The sequence below is a fragment of the Leuciscus leuciscus genome, assembly GCF_965113295.1.
Source record: "Leuciscus leuciscus genome assembly, chromosome: 15".
NCBI lineage: Eukaryota > Metazoa > Chordata > Actinopteri > Cypriniformes > Leuciscidae > Leuciscus > Leuciscus leuciscus.
In genome coordinates, this window is record NC_138739.1 from 39,701,811 (window position 1) to 39,726,533 (window position 24,723).

The window sequence follows — 24,723 nt, forward strand, 5'->3', positions numbered from 1 at the left end:
AACCATACCCTAACCGTAACTCTATAGTAAGTACATGTAGTTAATTAATATTACTCAGTACTTATTTGAGTAAGTACAATATAACTTTGGCACCTTAAAATAAAGTGTAACCGTGGACTATTTTTAGAACTATATTTTATTGTTATCGTTAGTTATCATCCTTGGTGTGAACGGGCCATAACATGGCTTCGGAAAACTTGGAATATAATGTTTACACATCTTCAATGGCACTTTTATGGTGTTTGTGTCCTTTTTGGAACTATTGTTTAAGTCAAAGCCTATTTAAATCACTGAGCCAAGTTTTGCTGATGATATTTCCTATTCTTTTGTTTTCTGCCTGCTGGGATTATGAGTGAAACATCACTTCATCATTGTGTATCAGACATTGACACCTTGAGGAACAAAGGTGAATTGCACTTATTCAGTCATCGAAGATTAAATTATTGTTGTGCATAAAAATATACTTACACTGTTACACACCTTGGGTAGTTAAACTAAATATTATACAATTTATACCCCAAAAAATGTATGGGAAAACAGGCATTCATTTATATATTTTTTCTTGTCATATTAAATTGATTGAGGAATACTAAGACGGTTGATGTCTAACTTTAAAAAATGAATGAGGAAGAGGGTAGTGAATGACGTCCTGGGTCACTAAAGACCCGAAGTATGTGTTTAAGGGTTAAAACTACGTTTTGAGGTACACTGTAAGTGCACTTTGTCAATAAAATATGAGATTAGTGTGTAAATGATTTATTTTTTGGGTGAACCGATTTAACAGCATACCCCCTTCCTGAACTTGCCGCGTGCAAAAGATAGCGAAAAACCTTTTCATTTATTCAGCAAAAGAAAGAATGACGACATATAAAACAGACAGTGAGGTGTTTTAAAATGACATCCAGTCTGGATCTCCTGCCTGGCACCAGTGCACTCATTGTGTCGCATGTACAGAAAAAGAAGCCTGCCCCTCTGAATTATTAGTCTTCACCTACAGGAGAAGCACATCTACATTTGTGCTGGAAACAAGATCATGAAGTCAGGGAATTCATGAAGGAGCAGCGTGAATGATGTAAGAATAATGCCATGTCACTGCTAATACAGCAACAGCCATGCAATGCCAGGGAGAGGAAACAGCAGACACAAACTGAGAATTGTCTGAGTAGAGCAGCTCCCAGAAGCGCTGTGAATGACTGCTGGCAGATGGGCTCGACGACTGGGCCAGACTGGGCCAGATGCATTGGGAACAGGAAGACCCAGCAAGCCGCGTTTTAGATTTGAGATCACTTGATACACCAGTCAGTGTCCTATAAAAATGTTAATCACCGTCTGGACCAGAGCTATAAATGTTTATACGAGAGGTGAGCATATTTAGCGTGATCTTGACATGAACTTCTGGTATAAATTCTTACTCTGAAACTCTGTTTCCTCAAAGTGATGGGGCATGTGCACACTTTTTTGACTTGTAATAACAATAATAATAGTGTTTACTTCATTTTCTAATGTATTATTTATTATTATTATTATTATCAATAAAACAATTGTTGTTATCACCAATATTTTAAATATTAAATATGAGTATTAATAATAATGAATGGTTCATTTTGGGTGAACTGTTCCTTTAAGAGATTTAACTTCTATCATGACAGAATCTACATTCTTGTGAAGCCATTTACACCAGGGCTTATGGGATATTATATTGGAAACATTATATGATACTGATATCAGGGATATTTACAAAGATTATCCTTTGTATTTACATTGGTTAAATATTGTTCAATCAGCTGTGGAACAAAGGCTGCATTTGGACTCATTTGATTGAAGAGATAAGCGTGCCGCCACATTGAAGTTATCTGATACATACATAGTCTTCATGCCACATGCATTTAACCAAGGGCAAAGTGTCCTTTGGAAGAGTTCCTGCTGCTGGAAACTGGGTAATACTTTACATTACAGTGACTATATCCAACATATTATGCATTAATATGATTATTACAATGTAATAACAGTGTAATTACACATTAATAACAGCATTTCTGTTTAAAGACTGCCATGATGAGCTAGTGTAATGTGTAACACTGCTCGACTGCCAGAGCTGGGACTCACTGTATCAAGCACGGCTCCTTGTGCATGTGGGATATATTTAATGGAGATGTATGTGCAGTAATGTGTGTCTCTCTTGCTGGCTGGTCGGTTTCATGAGCAAAGGCAGAGAGACAGAGATAAGCTCAGAGAAGCACAACACCATGACCTCACCATTAGAGATAAGAGTGCAGTGAAACAGGCAAGAAGAGCTCCAGTGCTGACAGACGTCGGGTGAGCGCTTGCCATTTCCCAAAAACAAGATACAAATTGGTGTTCCAATACTTAAGCAATAAAAGTTAAATGAAATCTTTCAACTGAGAACTATTTAGATGTGACATAAACATCATATATCATAAAATAAACTGCACAATGAGTAGCTCTAAATACATCAAATGTTGGCATAGTGTCAGTTTCGACAATCTTTTGAATTCAAAATATTTTGCAAAAATTTTTTTTTTTTTTATTCTCTTTGTGTACCCCAGATTTGGGTATAACAACTTGGTAATGCATGATTTTTTATGTTATTGTTTTTCTAAATGATAAAAATGGCATTTGGACAAATAGAGTCAACAATATAATTGGTACATTTAATTTAAATTCAATTTAATCAACTATCTATAGCTTAATTTGGCCAAAAAAGAAAGCAGCAACCTTTAAATCTTAGGATATTTTTATACAAATTCTATTTTATATGTAAATCTTTAAAAAAAATCTTCAAAATAAGAATATTAAAATTTGAGAATATATGTAACGAGTTGGTGTTGTAAGCAACACGCACAAACGGAGTAGATCGTTAGAAGAACAGGAGTAAACAACATGCCATTAAGCACAGACAATAACCGACAACTGAACAGGGAGTAGATATGCAGAAAATAACAAAGGAACTACATAACATACAGCTGATAATAATAAGTAACTATAGAAACTAACAGGGACACGATCAGAAACCAAGGAAACTGAAACTAAACAGAGCAGGGAAACAGGAACTAAGGGAAAGAGAACAGCATATCAAAATAAGAGTCCATATAAATAAACATAACTGTAACGGTACCCCCCCCCCCCCCCCCCTCCCGGAAGGCCTGTCCTTGCGGCGTAACAGATAGTTTGAGTGTGGAGGGACGGAGGGGGCTTTGGAGGTGGGCATGGAGCTGGCAATATATAGGGATGAGAAGTCATCGGTGGAAAGAGACATGATGTTGGAGAGAGACACGATGGTGGAGCCGACGGCTGGAAGAGCCAGGGTGGAGCTTTGGCTGAATGCCCGGGAAGACCCAGAGGAACGACTGATGTAGGAGGAACCAGGGTGTGTGGAGAAACTGGCGGAGCAGAGAGGCCAAAGGACTAGAGCGACATCCACGGCCCGGAAGCCCAAGGTGGAGCTGCTGGCTCACGGGACCGAAGCGGAAACGGGGACTCGGCTGACCGGGGAGACATGCACCTGGAGGCCCGAGGTGCAGCCGGGGATTCAGTCTCATGCTGAGCTGGTGGTCTGGACGCCTGAGACGGAGCCAAAGAGCCGTACAGAGTTAGCAGTGGGAGCAGAGCCAAGGAGCTGGACTGATCCAGGGGACTTGACGGAACCAGTGGAGGAAATGGGACCAGGAAGTTGGATGGGAACATAGGAGGAGGAAGATCTCCGGACGGGACCGGAGCATCCAGATAGCCGAACGAGACCGGTGGAGAAGGCAAAGATTTCATATAATATATGTGACCCTGGACCACAAAACCAGTCACATGGGTCACTTTTTTGAAATTGAGATCCATACATCAAATGAAAGCTGAATACATAAGCTTTCCACATTGATGTGTGGTTTGTTATGATAGGACAATTCTTGGCTGAGATACAACTATTTGAAAATCTGGAATCTGAGGGTGCAACAAAAACGAAACATTGAGAAAATCTCCTTTAAAATTGTTCATTTATGTTCGTGATTGTGCTGCATTCACTCACAAAAATACATGTTTTATATATTTATGGTAGGAAATTTACAAAATATCTTCATGGAACATGATCTTTACTTAATATACTAATAATTTTTGGTATAAAAGTAAAATGGATAATTTTGACCCGTACAATGTATTGTTGGCTATTGCCACAAATATACCCGTGCAACTTATGACTGGTTTTGTGATCCAGGGTCACATATAAGTAAATAAATATTTAAGTAAATAAATTAAATTAAATTAAAATCTACACTCACTGTAAACATATCATGTTACGTCACCTATAAAACGTACCTTATGTGGTAACATGTAACGCAGCTATAGATAAGCTAAAATAATTAGTTAAAATTATTAAAACTTTGTTATTTAAAATATGATTGATTCAACCTGACCATATTTGGTTTACTAAATGAAAACAATTTTCAAGATTGTACTTGACTTTAGCCTTAGTCCAAATAAACTAGTTTAGTGCTCAATCAAAGCAAAGACAATCAGTAAAACTTTATGAATCTATCAAAATGTGCATGATTGGCAAGTACACTTAGAAAATTGTAATGCTTTCAAGGGCTGAGAATTCAGTAGATTTAATTTCAAAGGATTCATAAGCAGTTCCACCCTAAAAGACAGCAATTAGTAAATCCATTTATATTTAAAGTAGCGTCCCTGGGTTATTTTCACGCTTGTCCGCAGGGAGCAGGAGCCTGATGGAGTCTCAGGGTTTCAGATAAACAGGTTAAGCTTTAAAACTGCAGGGCAGAAAAACACAGGCAACAGGGGTTTAATCAGAAACTGTAGAACGGTGAACATTACTTGGATGTAGAAGGCTTTGACACTCAGAAAAACAGTATTTATGTACGCCCGAGTCACTATTCATTACAATCCACCGTTGTGGAAGGGGGAGGGTGCATTATAGAGCCATTTCATGGCAACTAGACTAGTTTACCATGTTATTTTCTCCCATAAGTCTTGATACCTTTGAAAACATTCCCGAAGAGGTGTTTCCGTGAGGTTTTTCTGTTTAGCAGATGTAAAGTACATGGTTTCAACTTTTCTTAAATTAATTTTCATAATCCACGAGGAATTGACTGGATGGGAAACGTGTCAGGTTGAAAAATAAGAGGATTTGATGCACTGTGGAAAAAAACAAAAAAATCAATGTTCGTTTTATCAGACAAACTCAACTCAAAGATTGAATGAACTATTAATAGTAAAAAAAAAATATATATAATAATTCATAGAACTTATTATATTGTGTTTGATGAAAGCACAGACCAACTTCAATTGTTAAGTTGTTACAACAATTTTTCCTTAAGTTTCAGGACTGAAGCTGGTTGACTCAAGTTTTCTCAAATTCTCAGTTTTGTGCCATTAACCAAAAAGCTAAATAATTTTAGAGGCAGAGCAAAATCATTTGAATATAACATTAAATGCATTGAATGGTGTTAAAGGGTCGATACCGGATTGAGTTGTAAAGTTCTTTAAAACAATCTCATGAACATTTGAGAGTATTTTACGTTTTTTGCAAATTTATAGCTATACGTATTAATTTTTGTAAGTTTTGGTACGATCTCCTCACTGAAAGTTAGGTTTAAAGGCACACTATGTAACTTTTTGCCACTAGAGGTCGTTTATTCAAAACAAAGGCGTTGCTTGATGACGCCTTGATCTGGCGTAATCATGGGAGTTGTTGTCTTCACCTCAACAGCCGGTGGAGAATACGACGGGACTCGGGCAGAAATCATATTCATGGATGACCAGTAATGTATTAAAGATTTATTAACGTGTCGAAAGCCGTCGGAGCGGAACGAGGCCGTTGGAGCGATTGCTAACGAGAGACGAGCGCGACACAGATCGAGAGCGGTGGAGCTTTTATTATCCCGCAGACGCCACTTCCGCTTCTTCCGGTCATGCGTATGTGGGATAACTCAGCGCTGTTTTATCATATAAGATACATTTGAGTGTGTTGAAAGTTGTTATAATGCTACTCTACTTTATGAATCACTTGTTGCACGCTGCGGTGAGCTAGATCGATATTAGGCATGGTGAATATGCACTCGCTGTAAATCAAGAAAACGAGATTTAAACAAAAAGAGTAACTGTGTTGAGCTGTATAACACTGATTCGTTCTCTGTCAGTTGCTCACCTGTCTAATAAAACACATATCATATTAAAGCTTCTTTTGGTGTTTCTATGGTTTCTACAGAATAAAACCAGAAATTTAGGGTAACGCGGGTATGACACGGCCCGTGTCCTGGTTAAAACTGCTTATTTATCTGGATTTAAACATTCATTGAAACATTTGGGATAATGTAAGTACACAAATCAACAAATATATAACATTGTTCTAGTGTATTTTGGATATTTTGATCCAACAATCGTACCCAGTGTGGCTTTAACGGTGGACGGTGGATGCACAGCTCACACAGAAGTCGCTTTCAAACCAAGCATCTCTCTGTTGGTCAACATGGTGAATCTGCATGACCAGCTTGAACCTGTTGCGAAATCTGCGTGGGGAAATCCTGATTGTGTGGACTCCAACTGAATTATTTGGGTTTTGCCTGCAAAAAATTTGCCAAACAATGGTAAATGTGACCGCACTTCGAGGAATAAAAATAATTGTAATTTTGACCCTGAATCGGATTGATCCAGTTCACAAAACTGGTCTTCATTCATTGTAAATGCATTGAGGACGTCATAGTTTGAAATTATACGGTGTGCAAGTGACTGAATTTTCATTTTCGTGTGAGCTATTTCTTGAATGTGTGAGTGGAAGTTCAGCAACAACACTGATCTTTTATGCTTTTATCTTATATCTTATACCCTGACTTCCCAAAAACCCTACATTGTCTTTGGATGCTTTGTCACAGTGAGAGGATTTTCTGCTTTTGATTTTTCCTCAAGAGGAGTTCAAGGTCCTGGCGGGTTTTTGGAGCAATCCCACACTCTGGTATCGCCTCGAATAGGAATTTCCTTTTGTTCTTTCTTCCATGGATCTTAAGAAGTGTCCTCCATTCTGGCATGTCCTATCCTCTTAGTGCTGCATTTGATTACAGTCTACCAAATACTGCCCCTCTTTGTCTACGCCCCGTTCCCCCTCTTCTCTGTTCTGCCTGATGTTTCTCATGGCCAAACCCAGAATTTCACCAAAATGGATCTTAATGTTAAGGATTCATTCTAACTATCCAGGACATTTCATGTCCCCATATATGGTATAATTATGTAATTAATTAATAGATATTCTATAATAATAAATAATATTCTGTCTTGTAATTTGTTTGATTTAGTTTAAAATGATTGCTGCAAATTATTTGACTTTGGTTGGTAATTTATTGAGAAATAAATGAAGAAATATTACAGGTGTGTCCTCATTTTGTCTGTTCATGTTTTTGTAAATAATAGTTTTAATCGGTTAGTAACTTTTTTAACGTTTTGTTTATTTATACATTCTTTAGATTTTTTATTTATCTATTTATTTATCAAGAAATTTAGAAATATAAAAAATACTGATGTTTCTTTATTTTTGTTCTTTTGTTCGTTTTCTCGGAAATAATGTTTTATCTATTTAATTATTGTGATCTTGTGTGTGTGTGTGTGTGTGTGTGTGTGTGTGTGTGTGTGTGTGTGTGTGTGTGTGTGTGTGTGTGTGTGTCTCTGTGTGTGTGTCTCTGTGTGTGTGTGTGTGTGTGTGTGTGTGTGTGTGTGTGTGTGTGTGTGTGTGTGTGTGTGTGTGTGTGTGTGTGTGTGTGTGTGTGTGTGTGTGTGCTTGTATGTATGTATTTATGTGCGTGTGCGTGTATGTACGTATTTATGTGCGTGTGTGTGTGTGTGTGTGTGTGTGTGTGTGTGTGCATGTATGTATGTATGTATGTTTGTATGTATGTGTGTGTATGTGTGTATGTATGTATGTATGTATGTATCCGTGTGTGTGTGTGTGTGTGTGTGTGTGTGTGTGTGTGTGTGTGTGTGTGTGTGTGTGCATGCGTGCGTGCGTGCGTGTGTATATAAGTATGTATGCACGTATGCACGTATGTATTTACATCATGACATTATCCTCCAGGAAGTGATATCACTGTTTGGGTGGGAATAGAATAGCACAAACATCAGTAAGTATTAGCTGTGGATTTAATCTCAGTATCTCACAGAGCAACGGCTAACATTAGGGGGACGCATCTTTAAGAAGAGATTTCAGTCGCACCCTCCCACCTTTGCTTCTTTCTCATCTCATTCCTCTAAAACCAGTGTCTGGCAAAGCGTGGTGCCAGCAGACGACATGGCTGCTCAACAGCGATTATGCTAAATGAGCCACACATTGTTATCTCTGAATTACAAGTAGAACTCCTCATTCCCTGTTAAAACAAACCAGAATCTGCTCCAGTATCAAACTGAAGGTTGCGTTTCACTGCACAAATCAAATTCTTCAATGCGTAAAAAGAAAAGAAAAAAGAAAAAAATTCATATTCACATAAATTCCATTCACAGCCAGGCAAGACTTTAATAGATCTTCTTTTCCCCCCTGACACACTCTCACCCCATTTGGACCACCATACAAGAGGAGGCTTAATTTGAGAAAAATGTATTCGCACCATATCATAATTTGCCTTGCCACTGAAGCGAGCGTTTCTGCAGCACAGGTAGTGGCAATATTACAAATCATCAGCACATTGGAGCCAGATCAATATGGAGTCCCGCAGTCAATCTTGTTTATTACTCCTTCACAATTTCAGCATTCAGACTGGCAGAGCATGTGAAGATGAACTCCAGGAGCAATGGAGCGTGTGCCGTAGATCATCCAGAGTGAGATCGTATCGGAGAGGAAACATTTGCATCTCTTCATAGCTTTGTTCAAGTTGTAAAATGTTTACATTTTTATAAATTAGTTTTTATATTTGCAGAGTGACTTATCTTGTAGAATCTTGGTGGCATGGATATCATCGATCTTTAAAAGTTTTTTTTTTTTTTTTCGTTTTTTATTTTTTATTTACTGTTGCGTGAATTAAATGAACTACACTATGACTTACAGTTTCTTTTTTAAGAATGTACTTTACCATTAAAATAATATAGCAAAATTTTTATTTTCATTTTTGCATTACTACAAAGCACTACGGCAGCTTATATCCACCACAGAATAAAAAAAAAAAAAATATATATATATATATATATATATATATATATATATATATATATATATATATATATATATATATGACAATGTCTTTTATTTTGAATTTTGTCCCTGATTTCTTATCGTGTGACTTCCTTGCCCTCATGTGATCATAGCATGTGCTTCCCTAGTCTCATGTGTAATGTTCTGATTGGTTCCCTCGTTTCATGTGTCACGTTCCCATTGGTTGATTGTTTATGTAGCTCTCATGCTTTTCTATTTACTTTTCGTTTCTTTTGCAAAAATATTACGTTTTACAGGGTACAGGGACTGGCTTCTGCCAGTAACACCAATAAGACATACTTTTGCTGCACAAATAGCATATTTAAATTAGCCGTAGCAGATCGATACAGGTGGAGCTGGGGAAGGTGGAGGGTTTCAGAGGAACTCTGAGGCTCGCTGCAAACTGCTGTAGCGAATGCTAACCAGCTATTTCAATGTTGAGCAGCAAGCTCATTGGCTGCACATGCAACAGGAATCTGCTTGTGTCATGTATTAAACAATGTACATGTTGTCAGGTTGCATTAAGCCCGGGACACACCAAACCAACGCCAAAGAACTAGCGCTGATGGAAGCCGACTCTGTTGTCGCCTCGCGTCGCCTGCGTCGGGGGAAAAACCTGCACTTGAACACACCGAGAGAACTACAGCCGACTGTCAGCTAGCATGCGCGTTCTGTGCCTGCGTGTAAATGAGACAACTGTCTATTTCTGCAGATATATTCTATATTCGTCATTCAAAAAGGGAAACCGACGCTCCAGGCCTCAGATACACAAGCCATAAACAAAGCAGTGCGTGCTTACCGTTTTGAATATCAATCCTGCTAAACCCTTTCTATTCCACTCCGCTCATGCTAATATTGTAATATTCACCAAGGAACACTCAGGTTAGATGACGTAACATTAGAACAGCCTTCTATCTGTACCGTTTTGACTTCTTTGCTCGCTTTTTTGCTATTATTCTCGTGTACTGACTCGTTCACTAAGCTGAACAGCCAATCAGAGAGAGCCAATCTCTCTCACCAACGGTCCGACGCCGATTCGGCCCAAAAAGCCGATTTCAGCCGACGGTGCGAAACACACTGAGAAAACACACCGTCGGCTCTGTGTCCCGGGCTTTAAGGACCCCTTAGCCTGCGCCATCTAGAGTTACATGAAAGAATTTGGTATTTATTCCTCCCATTTCATATTATTTCCATGGCAAACGCAAATGCATTGAAATTTTGTCCTCCCATCTCATTTTTTTTTATTTTTTTTATGTCACCACTAGTCCATTTAGGTGCTTCATACATTACAGTGAGTATTTTGGGGGAAAATGTGAGTAGTTGTCCTAACGGAAAGAAAAACATGCCTCATTTTCTTATACAGTATATTTGTCTTGCTGTATACTTTTCTTCTGGACAGTGTTCATGAGATTCACCCATTTTGGGTTTATTCTGAAGTGCCAAATGTTTTAAAATACCTTGCAAACCCAGTTTGTGAACTAGTCCAACCACCTGGCTCAATTCAATACCCACTTTTTCAGTGGGAAAATATCCTGAAGGATTTTTATTTTTATTTAATTTTTTGGTTCATTACCAGAAATACATCAGGTTACAAGAGTAAAATGGGTCGCAAATGACATTTTATGTGAACTTTAACTGTACCACATGAAGCAAATACATGCACATGCTGTTCCTGTAGATCTGCTGGTAGACTATACTGTAGCACGAGCAACACCAAGGTCATGGGTTTGATTTTCAAAGAACTCACACTGATTAAAAATGTATAAGTTGGACTGTAAGTTGCTTTTATCGTCAGCCAAATGAATAAATGTAAATAACAGGATTTTAGCATCTGCTCGCTAAAACATCAGCGCTAGCCTGTTCTCACTGCTGATGAAATGGCTTTTTTGCACTTCCTAAGCCCAGTGCAAAGCCCCACCGTCATGAATATTTGGTCCCTCAGTTTTTATCAGAATGTCTGTTTCAGCCTGCTGGAGCAAGAGCCGAGCTGCATTTTAATCAGGCCGCGCACTCAGGCAGAACTGGGATGGAAAATGTTGGCATGGCTCCTGCCTTCCTCCGGCCCATTAAAATTCACAGTCAGGCTGGATGTACAAATAATAATAATAATAAATGAAAATGAACAGTGTGTTGAGGCTAAGCCGTTAATATGAAGCTTGACTTCTCGCTCCTGGAGGGATTGGAGTTATCTGGAGTTGTGGAGCCTTCTGATGCTTCCTGGGCCTTGGGTTAATAAGAATGGGTGCTGAGGGGGTTCAGAAAAGACTGGGGGGGGGGGGTAATATCATGTAAGAACGCTAAACCAAATGAACGGAATTAATCTAATCCACACACATTTGCCTGTATTAAAGGAATGTGCTGGGTTCAGTACAAGTTAAGCACGATCAACCATATATGATGTCAATTACCGCGAAAATAATTTGTTCATGTACACGGGCCAGGCAGCGAACACTGGAATACACACTGTTTAAAACGTACAGCTACAAGACTCATGGGCTGTATACACAACACCATTTTCAAGTAAAAACGTAAGACTTTTTATGCGTTTTGGCCGTACGTTTAAACGACAACGGCGTTTTGGTGGCTTACGGTTTCCATGTAAACAACAAAAACCCGAATCTCTGAAGACGATGACGTCATGCACATGCGTATTACGTATTCAGACTATAGTGTTTCATCGCCATCTACTGGCCGGGCAGCAGAATACAGCGTTTTTAGTATTTTCCGCGGATTCGTGTGAATGAGGATTGTTTTGACAATAATGTGTCGTCTGCACGCGGAAAACTCAAAGGATAAACATCTCCATTTTAAGCATATCGTTGTCGTGTAAACGTACCCTAAGATATACAGCCATGTGTTTTGTCAATAACCTGATCCATGTTTAATGACCGTCAACGGCAAAATATGTTTTTTTGCATGCAATTGGTGTAATACGACACCTTCCAGGAGGACATGTTAAAAACTAACATTTTTACCACTTGGTAAAGCACTGTTTACAGACTTCACCCACAGGAGTTACATTGGTAATGCATAACAATTGTTCGTTCACAGAGACCTCTAGCCGTATTGACTACCATTGTTATTTTATTCAAGAGTTCTAGAAGGTTTAAAACCAAAATGTGAAGGTCATATTGTTAAAGAATTGTTCACCCAAAGGAATTAAATCAGTAATTATCCACTTAGATAATTGGATAACCTTGCCCCCATTGACTTTCATGGGCAGTGTATTGGGCTTCATTATGTAACTCAATGAGGCAAGTATTTAGGAAAGTTTCAAAGCAAAATGCAAAGGTCATATTTTTTATTTTATTTTTCAAGCAATTGCGTGAATTATTCTGTAAAACCCTGTTTAATAAAGCAGTTTATCAACTTCACCCACATGAATTACATTGGTAATCTTCCACCTAGATCTCTTGGCCCATTTACTTCGATTATCATTGTATGAAGCCTTATAATGGAAGTCAATGGGGCACGTGTTCAGAAAAGTTTAAAAGCAAAACTTGAAGGTCATATTTGTGTTACAATTCTGTGAATTATTCAGTATAAAACTGTTTTAAGTATAGCACTGTTTACAACCTTCACCCACAGGAATGGTACAGTACATTATTAATCATCCACTTGAAGACTTGCACCATTGACTTCCATAGAGTGCATTTGCACCCGCACAATTTTTCAGTGGTGATTCTGGAAGTATATTTTCAATCCATTTATTTCTAGTATTTCGGCGTGTAATCCTTTTTCCGGTTACACAGCAAATGAATTTCAAGTATTGAGTTTTTTACTCTTTTTGGAAGGATCTTATTCCATTTAATTTCTTGTGGGAAATTATTATTATTTTTTATTTTTTTTTAAGTCTTCATTAAAGCATTATAAGCCATAAACCAATCCAACCAGTTACTAGGTGAATCACAACGTTAGATTTTGAAGAAAAAAAGAATTTGAAAATTGGACAAAAAGACAACGGTATAAGACTGTACTAGTGAGGGAAAGAACTACAATTCCATGATGCATTGCAAACAGCAAAATCAAAATCAATGACGTAGAAATATAAAACTACACGTTTAAACATGTTGATTATTAGCTACAATATGTTTGAAGTTTATTGCAAAATATGCATATTTATATATACAAATAAGTATTTTGAGAGTGAAGGGAGATCAACTCGATTATGTGGGCAGAGCTAAAGAGCTCTATTGGCAATTCTTTGATTGGTGGAATTGTCTGTACAGCATCATGGGTAATGTAGTTTTTTACCACGAAAACTGTTAAACACGGTCATTTAAAAAACTAAGTTGACATAAAGTGTGCTGAGGGCTCAAATAATCTATTTCCTTATGGAAAACAAACAAACAAAAAAAGAGTTTATCTTTCGGAACCGGACTGTTGCACTGTATTGTCAGTGTTTGGGATCTTACAATGGAAGTCAAAGGGGCAAGTGTTATGGCGAGGTTAAAAGCAGAAATGTGTTTGACAATCAGAGTTTCAGAAGTGATGGGAAAGAGTTTCTCACCAGAGAAGTTGGGTGACTCTCAAATTAGACAGTGAAACCAAATATCAAACCACCGTTGTCCTATTTGATACACCTATATCTCCTGCCCTTCCTTTTTACCGGCTAATCCCACACAACCACATGACTTTATACTTCAAATGACACACATTATAGAAGAAGGCATTTAGGCAAGAGTGTTTGGATACACGCACATTTCCGTCCCATTATGTCGAACAATGAGGAAAAAACCTTAATCTCTCTAAATCAGCGCACAAAGCCCGGATCAAGCCTACTCATTCTTTTGTGCCGACTACCTGCTTACAGCGATTCTCTACGGCTGCCTTCCATTATTTGTGTATGTGCTTTCCAATTAAGCACCTGTTCTAACAAAGTGCTGCACCTGAAAGCAAGGCACTCCGAGCATGTCATGGAGAAAAGCTGGGCTAGATTGTGTTTCATCACACTCCTGTGTGTGTTTAAGCTCTAAGGTTCACACACACTCAACACTTGAGTGCGGAGTGGAATAAATAAAGTCAAAGTGTCATTTCCTCCTCTCTCAGGTTCTTAAGAGACAATTCGAAAAAAACATTTAGCGCTGTCTGCGACTGAAATCCTGCCCCATTTTAATGTTTATGTATGCACAATAATAGAATGTTTAATAATATGCAATGATATGGAGATATGGAAGAATTTAGAATGCAGACAAGTGTAACGTCCTAGAAAAGACCCTCACCGGAGATGTGGCATGCTTAAGAAGCCTCCTAAAGGGAAAGTGTGTAATTGTAAGTGTAAAAAAGGTCAAGTGTGCTCAAGCTGGAGTATTTTAACATTGAAAAATGTTAATACTTAAACGCATACCTCGGGTCTTTATTGAACTGGAACATCATTCACTAGCCTTTAAGGTTAGACAAGAAAAATTAAACAATTCTAATCATTTTGTGTAAAAAATGTATAGGTTCACTATGGACCCAAGGTGTGTAACAGTGTACGTATATTTATTTCTGCGCAACAATAATTGAATCTCCAATGACTCAATAAGTGAAATTCTTCTGTATTCCTCAAGGTGGCAATGTCTTTTACACAATAATGAAGTGACGTTTCACTCATAATCACCGCAGGCAGAAAACAAAAGAATAGGAAATATCATCAGCAAAACTTGAAATGGCTCAGCGATTTTCTGCAGAGCAAGTACTGAACACAATTAAATATTAGTCACTGTCACTTGATGGTGGATCTGGTGAAGAAGCTGTCAATGATCAAAATATTGGTTTTGAAGATGCTGAAAATGATAGTTTTGAGAATATGGTTGAGATGGTGAATATGAGCCAGATGCTGAATGTACTGGGTAATGAGCTCTGATGAGGATAGTGATGATGATGGTATAAAACATCTGCTCAAACTGAACCCTTCCAAGCTCCAAAAGATAACGAAATATGCTTTATTTTATTCTTGTGTTAGTGTTATTAAAATATCAGGAGAGTTTTATACTATTGCGGCAATTAGAAATAGATCCGGGTCGCTAAAGACCCAAATATGTAATAATGATTGGCCAAACATTCATGCATTTAAGGGTTAAATATTACTTTAACCGTGGATGGGTTCCAGACCAATTGTTGAATTTAAACAAATGATTTAAACAAAAACAAGTTTTTATTAATAATGCAAAGTATAGATTTTTTTTTTTAAATCATTTCAAAACGTTTGCACTACAAATCTAACAGTTGTTCTTACTAAGACTTTTTAGTTAACTTTACTTAATGTCCAATAATTTGTTGAACTTACTTAAAACAATTTAGTTATCTATACTGTTTGCATGCTATGCCTTCGTTACTCAGAAAACCCAATTAAACGTTACTTGACTGTTTTGAGTACCATTTTGCCAAAGAAAAAAAGAAGAAGAAAAAAACCCGCCGGGGCAAATGGTTTTTGAGGCGGGGCAATTCTTAATAGACTTTTCACTCATTTCTTCCACTTCTGCAGTCATCATTCTTCTTAGTTGCATTCGCTCAATTTCCAGTCATCTTGAATGTTATTGTCAATACAACTAAAAACTTTGGGAGAACGTCACATAAGTTGACTTCATAAATTCATGTTGATTTCCTAAAATTACTCACCATTATTGTGATTAGTGTTCCCCTTGGTTGGGCACTTGGAACTTCATTTATATTATTGTAATTCTCTTCCAATTGATGCAGTGATGCAACATTAAATCACAGTTATTTGATTTCAAAGGAAGTGAAGTAATAAATATTATATATATTTATACTTAAATTATTTCCATGATTTTAATGAATTTATTAATGATATATAACATATTTCATGTATAATAATGATCTTTTAACATTTTATTGCTAACACTAATGGCATAAACTTTTAATTGGGTTGATATAATCCCTCTATACTTGTGACAATATCTTGCAATTTTGCTTGAGTCACACGCTTCAACATTCAGCATGCAAACCACAACAATGGTAACAAGTTTTTATTAATAATTTAATTAATTAGACCATTACAATTTTATTTGCTTTCTTGTCAGTATAACCAATGATACCATTATCATCTCTGTGTAAAACTACAAAAAACGTGAATTTGTGAAAACGGTGACGTCATGCACATGTTTATTACGAATGCTATCTCACCACCAATTCAGGTTTAGGGGGCAGGTCATTCGTACGAATTCATACGAATTGGGCAACTCGTAAAATGTGTACGATTTAGCAAAAATCGTACGAATTCGTACGAATTAGCCACCTCATTACAATTTTATTTGCTCTCTTGTCAGTATAACCAATGATAGCAAATAAAATTGTAAAGCCAAAAATAGTCAAACAAATCAATTTATTTATTCATGCCGCAATGCTCTCTGGGAGTACACTTCCTCAGATCACAGATAGAATTAAGTTGACAAAACTTAAATGGATCAAGTAAGAAGAACTTGATGCGATTAAGTTATGCTTACTTAATTAAATTAAGGCATTGAGTTTGCACAATTGAATTAAGTAAACCGAACAAATTAGTTTTCACGGCGTAGAACGCAAAGTTTCTTGGGGGGGGGAAACTTTTTTTTACATAAATGCAAAGTTTCTTGGAGAAATGCAAAACTTCTGCAGGCAAACGAAAAGTCAGGGGAACATAAAGCTTCTTGGCGGAATGCAATAATTTTGCGAGCAAATTGAAAGTTTCTTGGGGGGACCACAAAAAATGTTGTGAGAGAGCTGAAATATAAACAGTGCATAATGATGCTGTCTAGCTTTGGCACAGGCTTTGCATCAGGAGTGTGTCTTAAAATGCTGCTTGTGTTGGCAGCTCACTCAGCTGGCGGGTTTTGGACCAGGGCCGATGTACAACACAACCCTGTCCCAAATTTCATCTTCACCTTTATAAGTCCCTCCTCTTTCGCATAATCAGTTGTGGTCAGCTGGTGGCTCACATCTGGCAGGGTGTTGTTGGAACAGCTGGGCTGAGCAGGTGCAGAAGCGCTGGTGTGTCAGCTCTGATAATGTTGTGATGCTTAATGCTCAACCTGCCTCCTGGCTGAATCTGCTATCTGCCCTCTTACAATAACCCCAGCCAGACAGCCAGGCAACAGCACACACAATTCAAAATTCATTTTCCATAAATAAGGGTTGTCTAATGGTGCGATCAGCAAAGAAGCCTATGAATATCAAGCAAAATGTCTAATACAAGGCATTATATCACAAAAAGAGTTTCGAAATTGTCTTACAAAAAGAATACATGTTTAGCTGCAAAATTGTAGAGGTTGATTTGAGTTAGATTTTATTTTAAAACAGACTCATCGCATTAAAACTTGGATACTTTTTACCATGCCTTCGTCATTTATTTCTGCTACTTTTCAAGTGACATTTATGGATGAATTGTATTATTTGATCCTTGTCCCAGAGCCACACTTTCAACATTAAACTATGAAAAGCCATCATAAAAAATATTATTGCATTTCAAAAACCATTGTAATAAGCAGTTTAGTCTTTTTTGTGTGAAGATATGATTTATTTTCACACAAATTACAGCTGTCACTCAGTTACTCAATAATTACCCAATCATTTCCACCACAGGTTCCAGAAAATGGGTTTCAAAGTGAACATTTTTGAAAACGATACCGTTATCGTCTCTGTGTAAAACTACAAAAACATGAATTTGTGAAAACGGTGACATCATGCACGTTTATTACGAACGCTATCTCACCACCAATTCAGGTTTAGGGGGCAGGGTCAGGGGTAGGTCATTCGTACGAATTTATACGAATTGGGCAACTCGTAAAATATGTACGATTTAGCAAAAGTCGTACGGATTTGTACGAGTGAGGTCGTATGAATTTGTGCGAATTAGCCACCTCGTAAAATACATACGAATTGCCGTGAGATCGGGTTGGTATTACGCATTCAGTCTATAGGTGCGTATCGTGTCTTTACAAAGTGACATCGCCACCTACTGGCCTGGCATGATAATACAGCTTTTTTTGTCGTTTTCAAAGATTTGCGTGAACGGGAATCAGTTTGACAACGTTTCCATCTTTAGTACATTACTGTCGTGTAAACGTACCCTTGTTTTACTTAAAGTAGTAATACTTTCCACTTTTAGAATTTCTCAAACTATATGTTTAGCTAATGTTTGTTAAAGTCAAGAAAATAATTACACAGGTTGCCACAAAACTATTGACTTTTTGCTGTTCGTTTTCTCCATTGCGCTGGATAGATAAGAGCATAAGAGACACAACAAGGATCTCTTGCATCACAAAGCATTAAATTGTAAAGTAAACACATGCGCTGCTCTCTTCTCAATGGTCTGTAACAGCGGAGTAATTGCTGACTGACATTAAAGTGATTGCGAGGCAATGGAGGCTCTTTCCCTGAGCCTTTGTGCATTAATGGGCAGTTAATTCACTGTTAATCAAAAGCCAAGCACACTATACACTTATGTGTTCCAGTTCGCCTCTTGCCTGCTGTTAGCAAGCTTTTAGCCTCCATTTACACTATTGTGAAAATGCCAAACAAGCCAAAAGGCAACTAGCATTGTTTTTATCCACCTATGTTTTATCCCTTGGACCACTTTTGCACTTTAAAAGGATAGTTCACCCAAAAATGGCCGAGATTGTGTGTATTTAATATAAAAATTAATCATATATTGATTGATTCAGAGTATTAAATCAATCAGTGCCCCATTAAAAAAGAGTGGCGGTCCATCTATAAAGCGGTTGCACAACAGTCAACTCCCACAGTTACAACAACGTGTAATGGATTCCAGGCATTTAAAGGTTCATTAAATTTGCTTTGGTCAAGTGCAATAGAAATACTATGATTTATAAGCTATAAATTGCAGCAGTTTCACAGCACTTCAGGAGGGTTTATTGGGCATGGCCAACTGAAACATAAACTGCCACTGGTGGGTGTTTGAGCTGTGTTTGCATGCCGAGCACATTTCGGCACTAACAAGGCAAAGTTTAAGAGTACAGTTGGTCTATGCTTGCGGGAAAAGGACATAATTCTCTCTTTTACACTTTTTAAAAGTGTGTTAAGAAACAGTCAAGTGTACTCTCTTTAAGTACACTTAAGTGGCCTTTTATTTCATTAACGGCACACATTCAATATAAGTGCGCTTCTTTTTCACTAGGGTATTAAAGTCACTGGATGTATTTATAATGTATTTTGGGAAATATTAATAGAATACAATAAAATGAGAAGCATGACAGTTCCCCATATTCCTTTATGTGTGAATACTCTTCAAACATTCTTCAACATACCAATAGACAAGTTTGGAATGACATCAGGGCGAGTAAATGGTTGAACTAACCCTTTTAGTGTTCACATACTCAACTGTTGTCCAATTCAATATATTGAAAACATTGTTCTGTTTGGTGCAAATTGACCTGTGTAACGTTGTTCTTTTAAGACTATACAATACTTTCAGTGTTGAGAAAATATACACTGTAAAACGCAGCTGAAACATTGAAAAGGTAGATATAGAAGAGTAGCTCCAAGGAATGGATGGTTGGGGAACATCGAAATGCAATTTGAGAGTCTCTGAAAGACTAGATAATGGAGTGTAGACGGCTTTTCAATCAAACTCAGGAGTCGAGCGTTTCTGACTTCGTGTAGCTTCACGGTGACGAACTCTGTGACTCAGTGAATGTTTGTCGGTTTGCATGTCTGTGTTTGTTTGGCCTATGGGTGCGTGAGTCTGGAGAGGTGCATTAAGTGTATCGCTCCAAGAGGTACGATATGCCACTTCTAACGAAACAGAGCTCGGTTGTAAGAAATGCACCCTGGGCACCTTTTCCACCAACCGTTAATAATGGCAAGATTGAATCAATAAACAGCGGTGAATCCAAGCGCTCTGACACTTGCTGACTGCAAGCTGTTGTAATTTACTCCTCTTGCTCTGGCTAATGGTGCCATACTGATGTCAAACACACAGGATATTAAGACAGCCGAGCAGATAAAACCACAGGAATTACAGCTTTGACAAAAAAATCCAAAAAATAGCGAGAGATATAGGGCGGTGTGACAAAATCATTCATTTTGTGGTATAAATCATTTTATATCATGGTGACGTTATATATACAGTGTCATGAATATTTTGGGGGGGAAATTCGATAAAACTTTTGTTTACATATTAAATAATCAGTGTACTTCCTCTCAGTTGATTATTTTCTGTTTGTATTTGAAACCGAAAGATAAGATTATTCATAACAAATTAATGATATGTTTGGCTTTAGTGCAAAAAACAACTTCACATTATGAAATACTTGAGTTGTATAAGAAACATTATTAAATTGATATTTGTTTTAGCTTAAGATTCACTCTGAGAACATCCGATTCACGGATAAGTAATTTTTTGAGTAATTTCTTTACTGATTATTAGTTTATTTGAGCCAATAGATTTGTTCATGCAGGTGGTCCATTTGCCGTGGTTAACAACTCACTGATTGAGGAATGTGGTTGGAGCGAAGTCATTAAATTGGTATTTTTCATCTCAAAATGAGCCAAATCTGATAGCCTTGCAAATACAACTTGGTATAGTAAAAATGTCTTTATCTAATGACTTAAGACACATTTCTACCCAGCTAACAAAAAAAACTAAAAAAAAATGTTCTAAGAATGTTTTGATAACATTCCCATTTAGTTGATAACGTCCCATCTCAGAACGTTCAAAGCGTCCAGTTTTTTAAACATTTAAGAAAAATGTTGACATTAAACAAAAACATTAAGGGAACGTTCCATTTTGTGAACATTATGGGAACTTTGCTTTTTGAATGTTGAACGGTTTGAAACAATTAGTAAATAACATTTAAAAACACCGACGAAACTCCAACTAAAACGTTTCAGATAAAACGCTCCATGAATGATGTTTAAATGTGCTAACGTTTTGAAAACGGAAAAGACTAGATAACTCACTGAAAAAAATTATTCGTTGAATTTAATCAATTATTTATGGTAAGTGGTTCCACACAATTTATTTTAGCTACATTTAAACAAATGCATTAAGTTGAACTTAATCAATTTTAGTTCAACTTAATGCATTTGTTTAAATGTAACTAAAATCAATTGTGTGCAACCACTTACCATAAATTTTTTTATTAAATTCAACGAATATTTTTTTTTCAGTGAACGTTCTATTAACGTTACTGGAAGAACGTTTGTTTATAACTTTGAGAGAACGTTACAGAAAGTTCTGAGAATGTTGTTAGCTGGGTTTTAGCTGGACAGTTTACTATATATCATCATCCCGATCAGCACTACATCAAATAACCAATAATTTACTCGGGATTTTTATCACAGAACAAAATAAGAGAACAGATGCCGAAACCTGTTTGTGTAGCTTTACGCTTATCTCACTAAAAGGAAAATCAACAGCACCAGAAAAAGAGTGATGTCTTGCGGTCGGGACGCTTGGAGGTCCTGATGAGATCACTCGAGTGGTGTCTGTGAGAAACGGCTCGCTTTTATACTGAGTGCTGAGGGATGACATTGGCCTGCTTTATCTCCAGGTCTTGCGGGGTGAGATTGGACAGCGGAATGAAGTGGCCTTAAAAAGTATTTACAGCAAACAGCATGACATCATTCTAGGCCTTCTTTCTAGGTCAATAAATCTGAGTTGGCTGGGAAAGCAGCGTTGTGCTGTGATGCTCGTCTGTAGGCTATGCTTAGGATTAGAACAAACAAAACATTTGTATACATGATTTTATGACATGAGTCGTTCTTGCTATGCGATACATTCAATTATTTGTTTATAAGCTTTCATATATACATCTCAATCAATTCAACTGAGTTTGATTTGAATAGAATTTCGATCCGATTAAAAGAGGTGGTGTTGTAAAAATATGTTTCTGAGACTGTCTAAAGTCTAAATTGCGAGACATAAAATCGCATAAAAATGAGATAAATAGCATTATTTTTTATTTCATGATGGAAACAAGCTTTCATATGGTGTAGAAATGTTCTCAGTTTAACAGGAAAAAACCCTTGAATTCGACTACAGTCTACCTAAAAACATAGTTTGTGTCTTAAAGGGATAGTTCACTTTGAAATTAATTTTTGGTATGTTTTAGCTTACCTCAAGGGCATCCAAGATGTAGGTGTCTTTTTTTTCCGCAGTAGTTTCAATTTTGATATTTTTAGGTCAAACCGTTCTTGTCTGTCAGTCATATAATGCAGGTCTATGGTCACTGTCTCAAAGAGCAAGCACAGAGTCCAAATTAAAACAATTCCCCGTCGTCCAAATTAAACAATTCCCCATCGTAAGTACACATTGATGGCCTAAGACACGAAACGAGCGGTTTGTGTGAGAAAACGAACAGTATTTATATCGTTTTTACCTCTTGAACACAGCTGCGTCCAAATGATCTGAGAGCGCGGGCGGGTATAGATATATACACTAGATGTCGCATTGGCTACGGTTTCGCAGTAGCTCTGTGCATGCTCTTTGAGACAGGGACCATCGACCTGCATTATATGACTGACAGACAAGATCGGTTTGACCCAAAAATATCAAAATTGAAACTACTGCGGAAAAAAAGACACCTACATCTTGAATGCCCTTGAGGTAAGCTAAAACATACCAAAATTTAATTTCAAAGTGAACTATCCCTTTAAGAAGTAGTCTCGTTATACTAATTCGTTCCCTTGTTTTAAGTAAATCGTATGAATGATATATTAATTAATTAACTCGTTTTAGTTCAATCTTGCATGTGTTTACACAACACTGATTTACGTTTTACAGATAACAGCGTTGTCAAAACGATCCCCGTTCACGTGTATGGAAGTAAAATAATGTCAAATGTTTTTGAAATAAAAAGCCTGTTGAATTGCACTACTTGAAAAAAAATAGTCATTGCATTAACCATGCTTGCATTTTAATGCATTGTATTTTTAGTGCTTACATTTTTATGGGCTGAAATTCAACATGGTTGAATATTTAAGCTGTGAATATTTCAATTAAAAACATTTCAAACACCTTTTCATTATTAAAAATTCAATAATCCATATTCACCTTTCATATTTCACTTCCAAAATATTCAAACTGTTTAAAAATACAACCAATAATATTCAACAGGCAATTTTCGGTCCATTTTATTTCGCTTTGCAAATTCGCATCCACAAATTCAGTGGTTCAAATTCGACAGTAAATTCTACATTGACGTCCAGGAACTGCAGGAAAAGCAGTAGATTGCCGAGCATACTCTCCATCTGCTGTTAGTCGACCTCACCAGCAGGAGGTGCAAAAGCGCGTGTTGAAGACCAGCAACAGTTAGAACAAGTCATTCATTCATAAAACCCATTTACAGCAATGTAAGTGTATTTGTGATTATTATGACGGCTGTTTTATGTTAAATTCAGTGTCTTCACGGTTACTTTTCCTGTGTAGCCTACATGCATCTTTCTCTACCGTGCACAAGATTATAATGTTATTCCCCGATGCGGATATACAGATCCAATGTTACATTTTTGAGGTTGACATATATCATATATTTGGTTGTTTAGTTGCCTTAACTTTATATTGTGGCGATGTGCTGCATGCAGGCTATTAGGGTTTCCCTCAATACTTAAGGATTCCCCTGCTGGACATATACAACGCTTAACGTAGCTTAATGGACTACAGTGATGTAAAAGACCAAACTCGCAGGCAAGTAGATGGACTCAGAATAACGCGCAAAGCTTAATGCTGAGCGTTTCCCAGTGATAGACTGGCATACAAATGGCTTGATGTTGGACATTCGCACATTTAGGGACCGTCTCTAAAGTGTATACGACTTTGGTATACACGTTTCTAACTCCGATAGCATTTGAATAGAACGACTTACAGTCATAAAACCAACTGTAAAGTGTTAATTTAGTGTCAGGCATAATGCGCACCCTTTGGATTTTTGATATTTATTCAAATAAATTTAAGTTTGCTATTGAAGTCAGAAACGTGTATGCCAATGTTGTATGCAACTTTAGAGACGGTCCCTAAATGTGCTAATGTCCAATATCAAGCCAATTTTTACATTGAGTCATTTAGCAGAAGCTTTTATCCAAAGCGATTTACAGTTAAACTAACAATAGGAGGACAATATGCAAGTGCTGTGACAGTTTAAGCTAATGCAATACACGTATGCATACTACATATACATATATATATATATATATATATATATATATATATATATGTGTGTGTGTGTGTGTGTTGATTTTATGCCAGTATATCACGAAACGCTCAGCATGAAACTTTGCGCGTTAAGTTCATATACTGAGTCCATCTTCTTGCCTGTAGCCTATATAATAGCCTACAGCCTACTTCCCTAATAAGGTGCAAGATTGGTCTTTCATATCACTATCAACGGAAGGAAATCCTTGAGTATGAGGTATTGAGGGAAACCGATTATAATCCTGTTCATGGTAGAGAAAGCTGATGACATGTAGAATACACAGGGAAAGTAACAATGAAGTTATTGAATGAAACATAAACACAGCTTTTGTGTGTTATCATCTTTTCCGCATATACTGACACAGATAATCATTTTCATTTTATGAATGAATGTCTT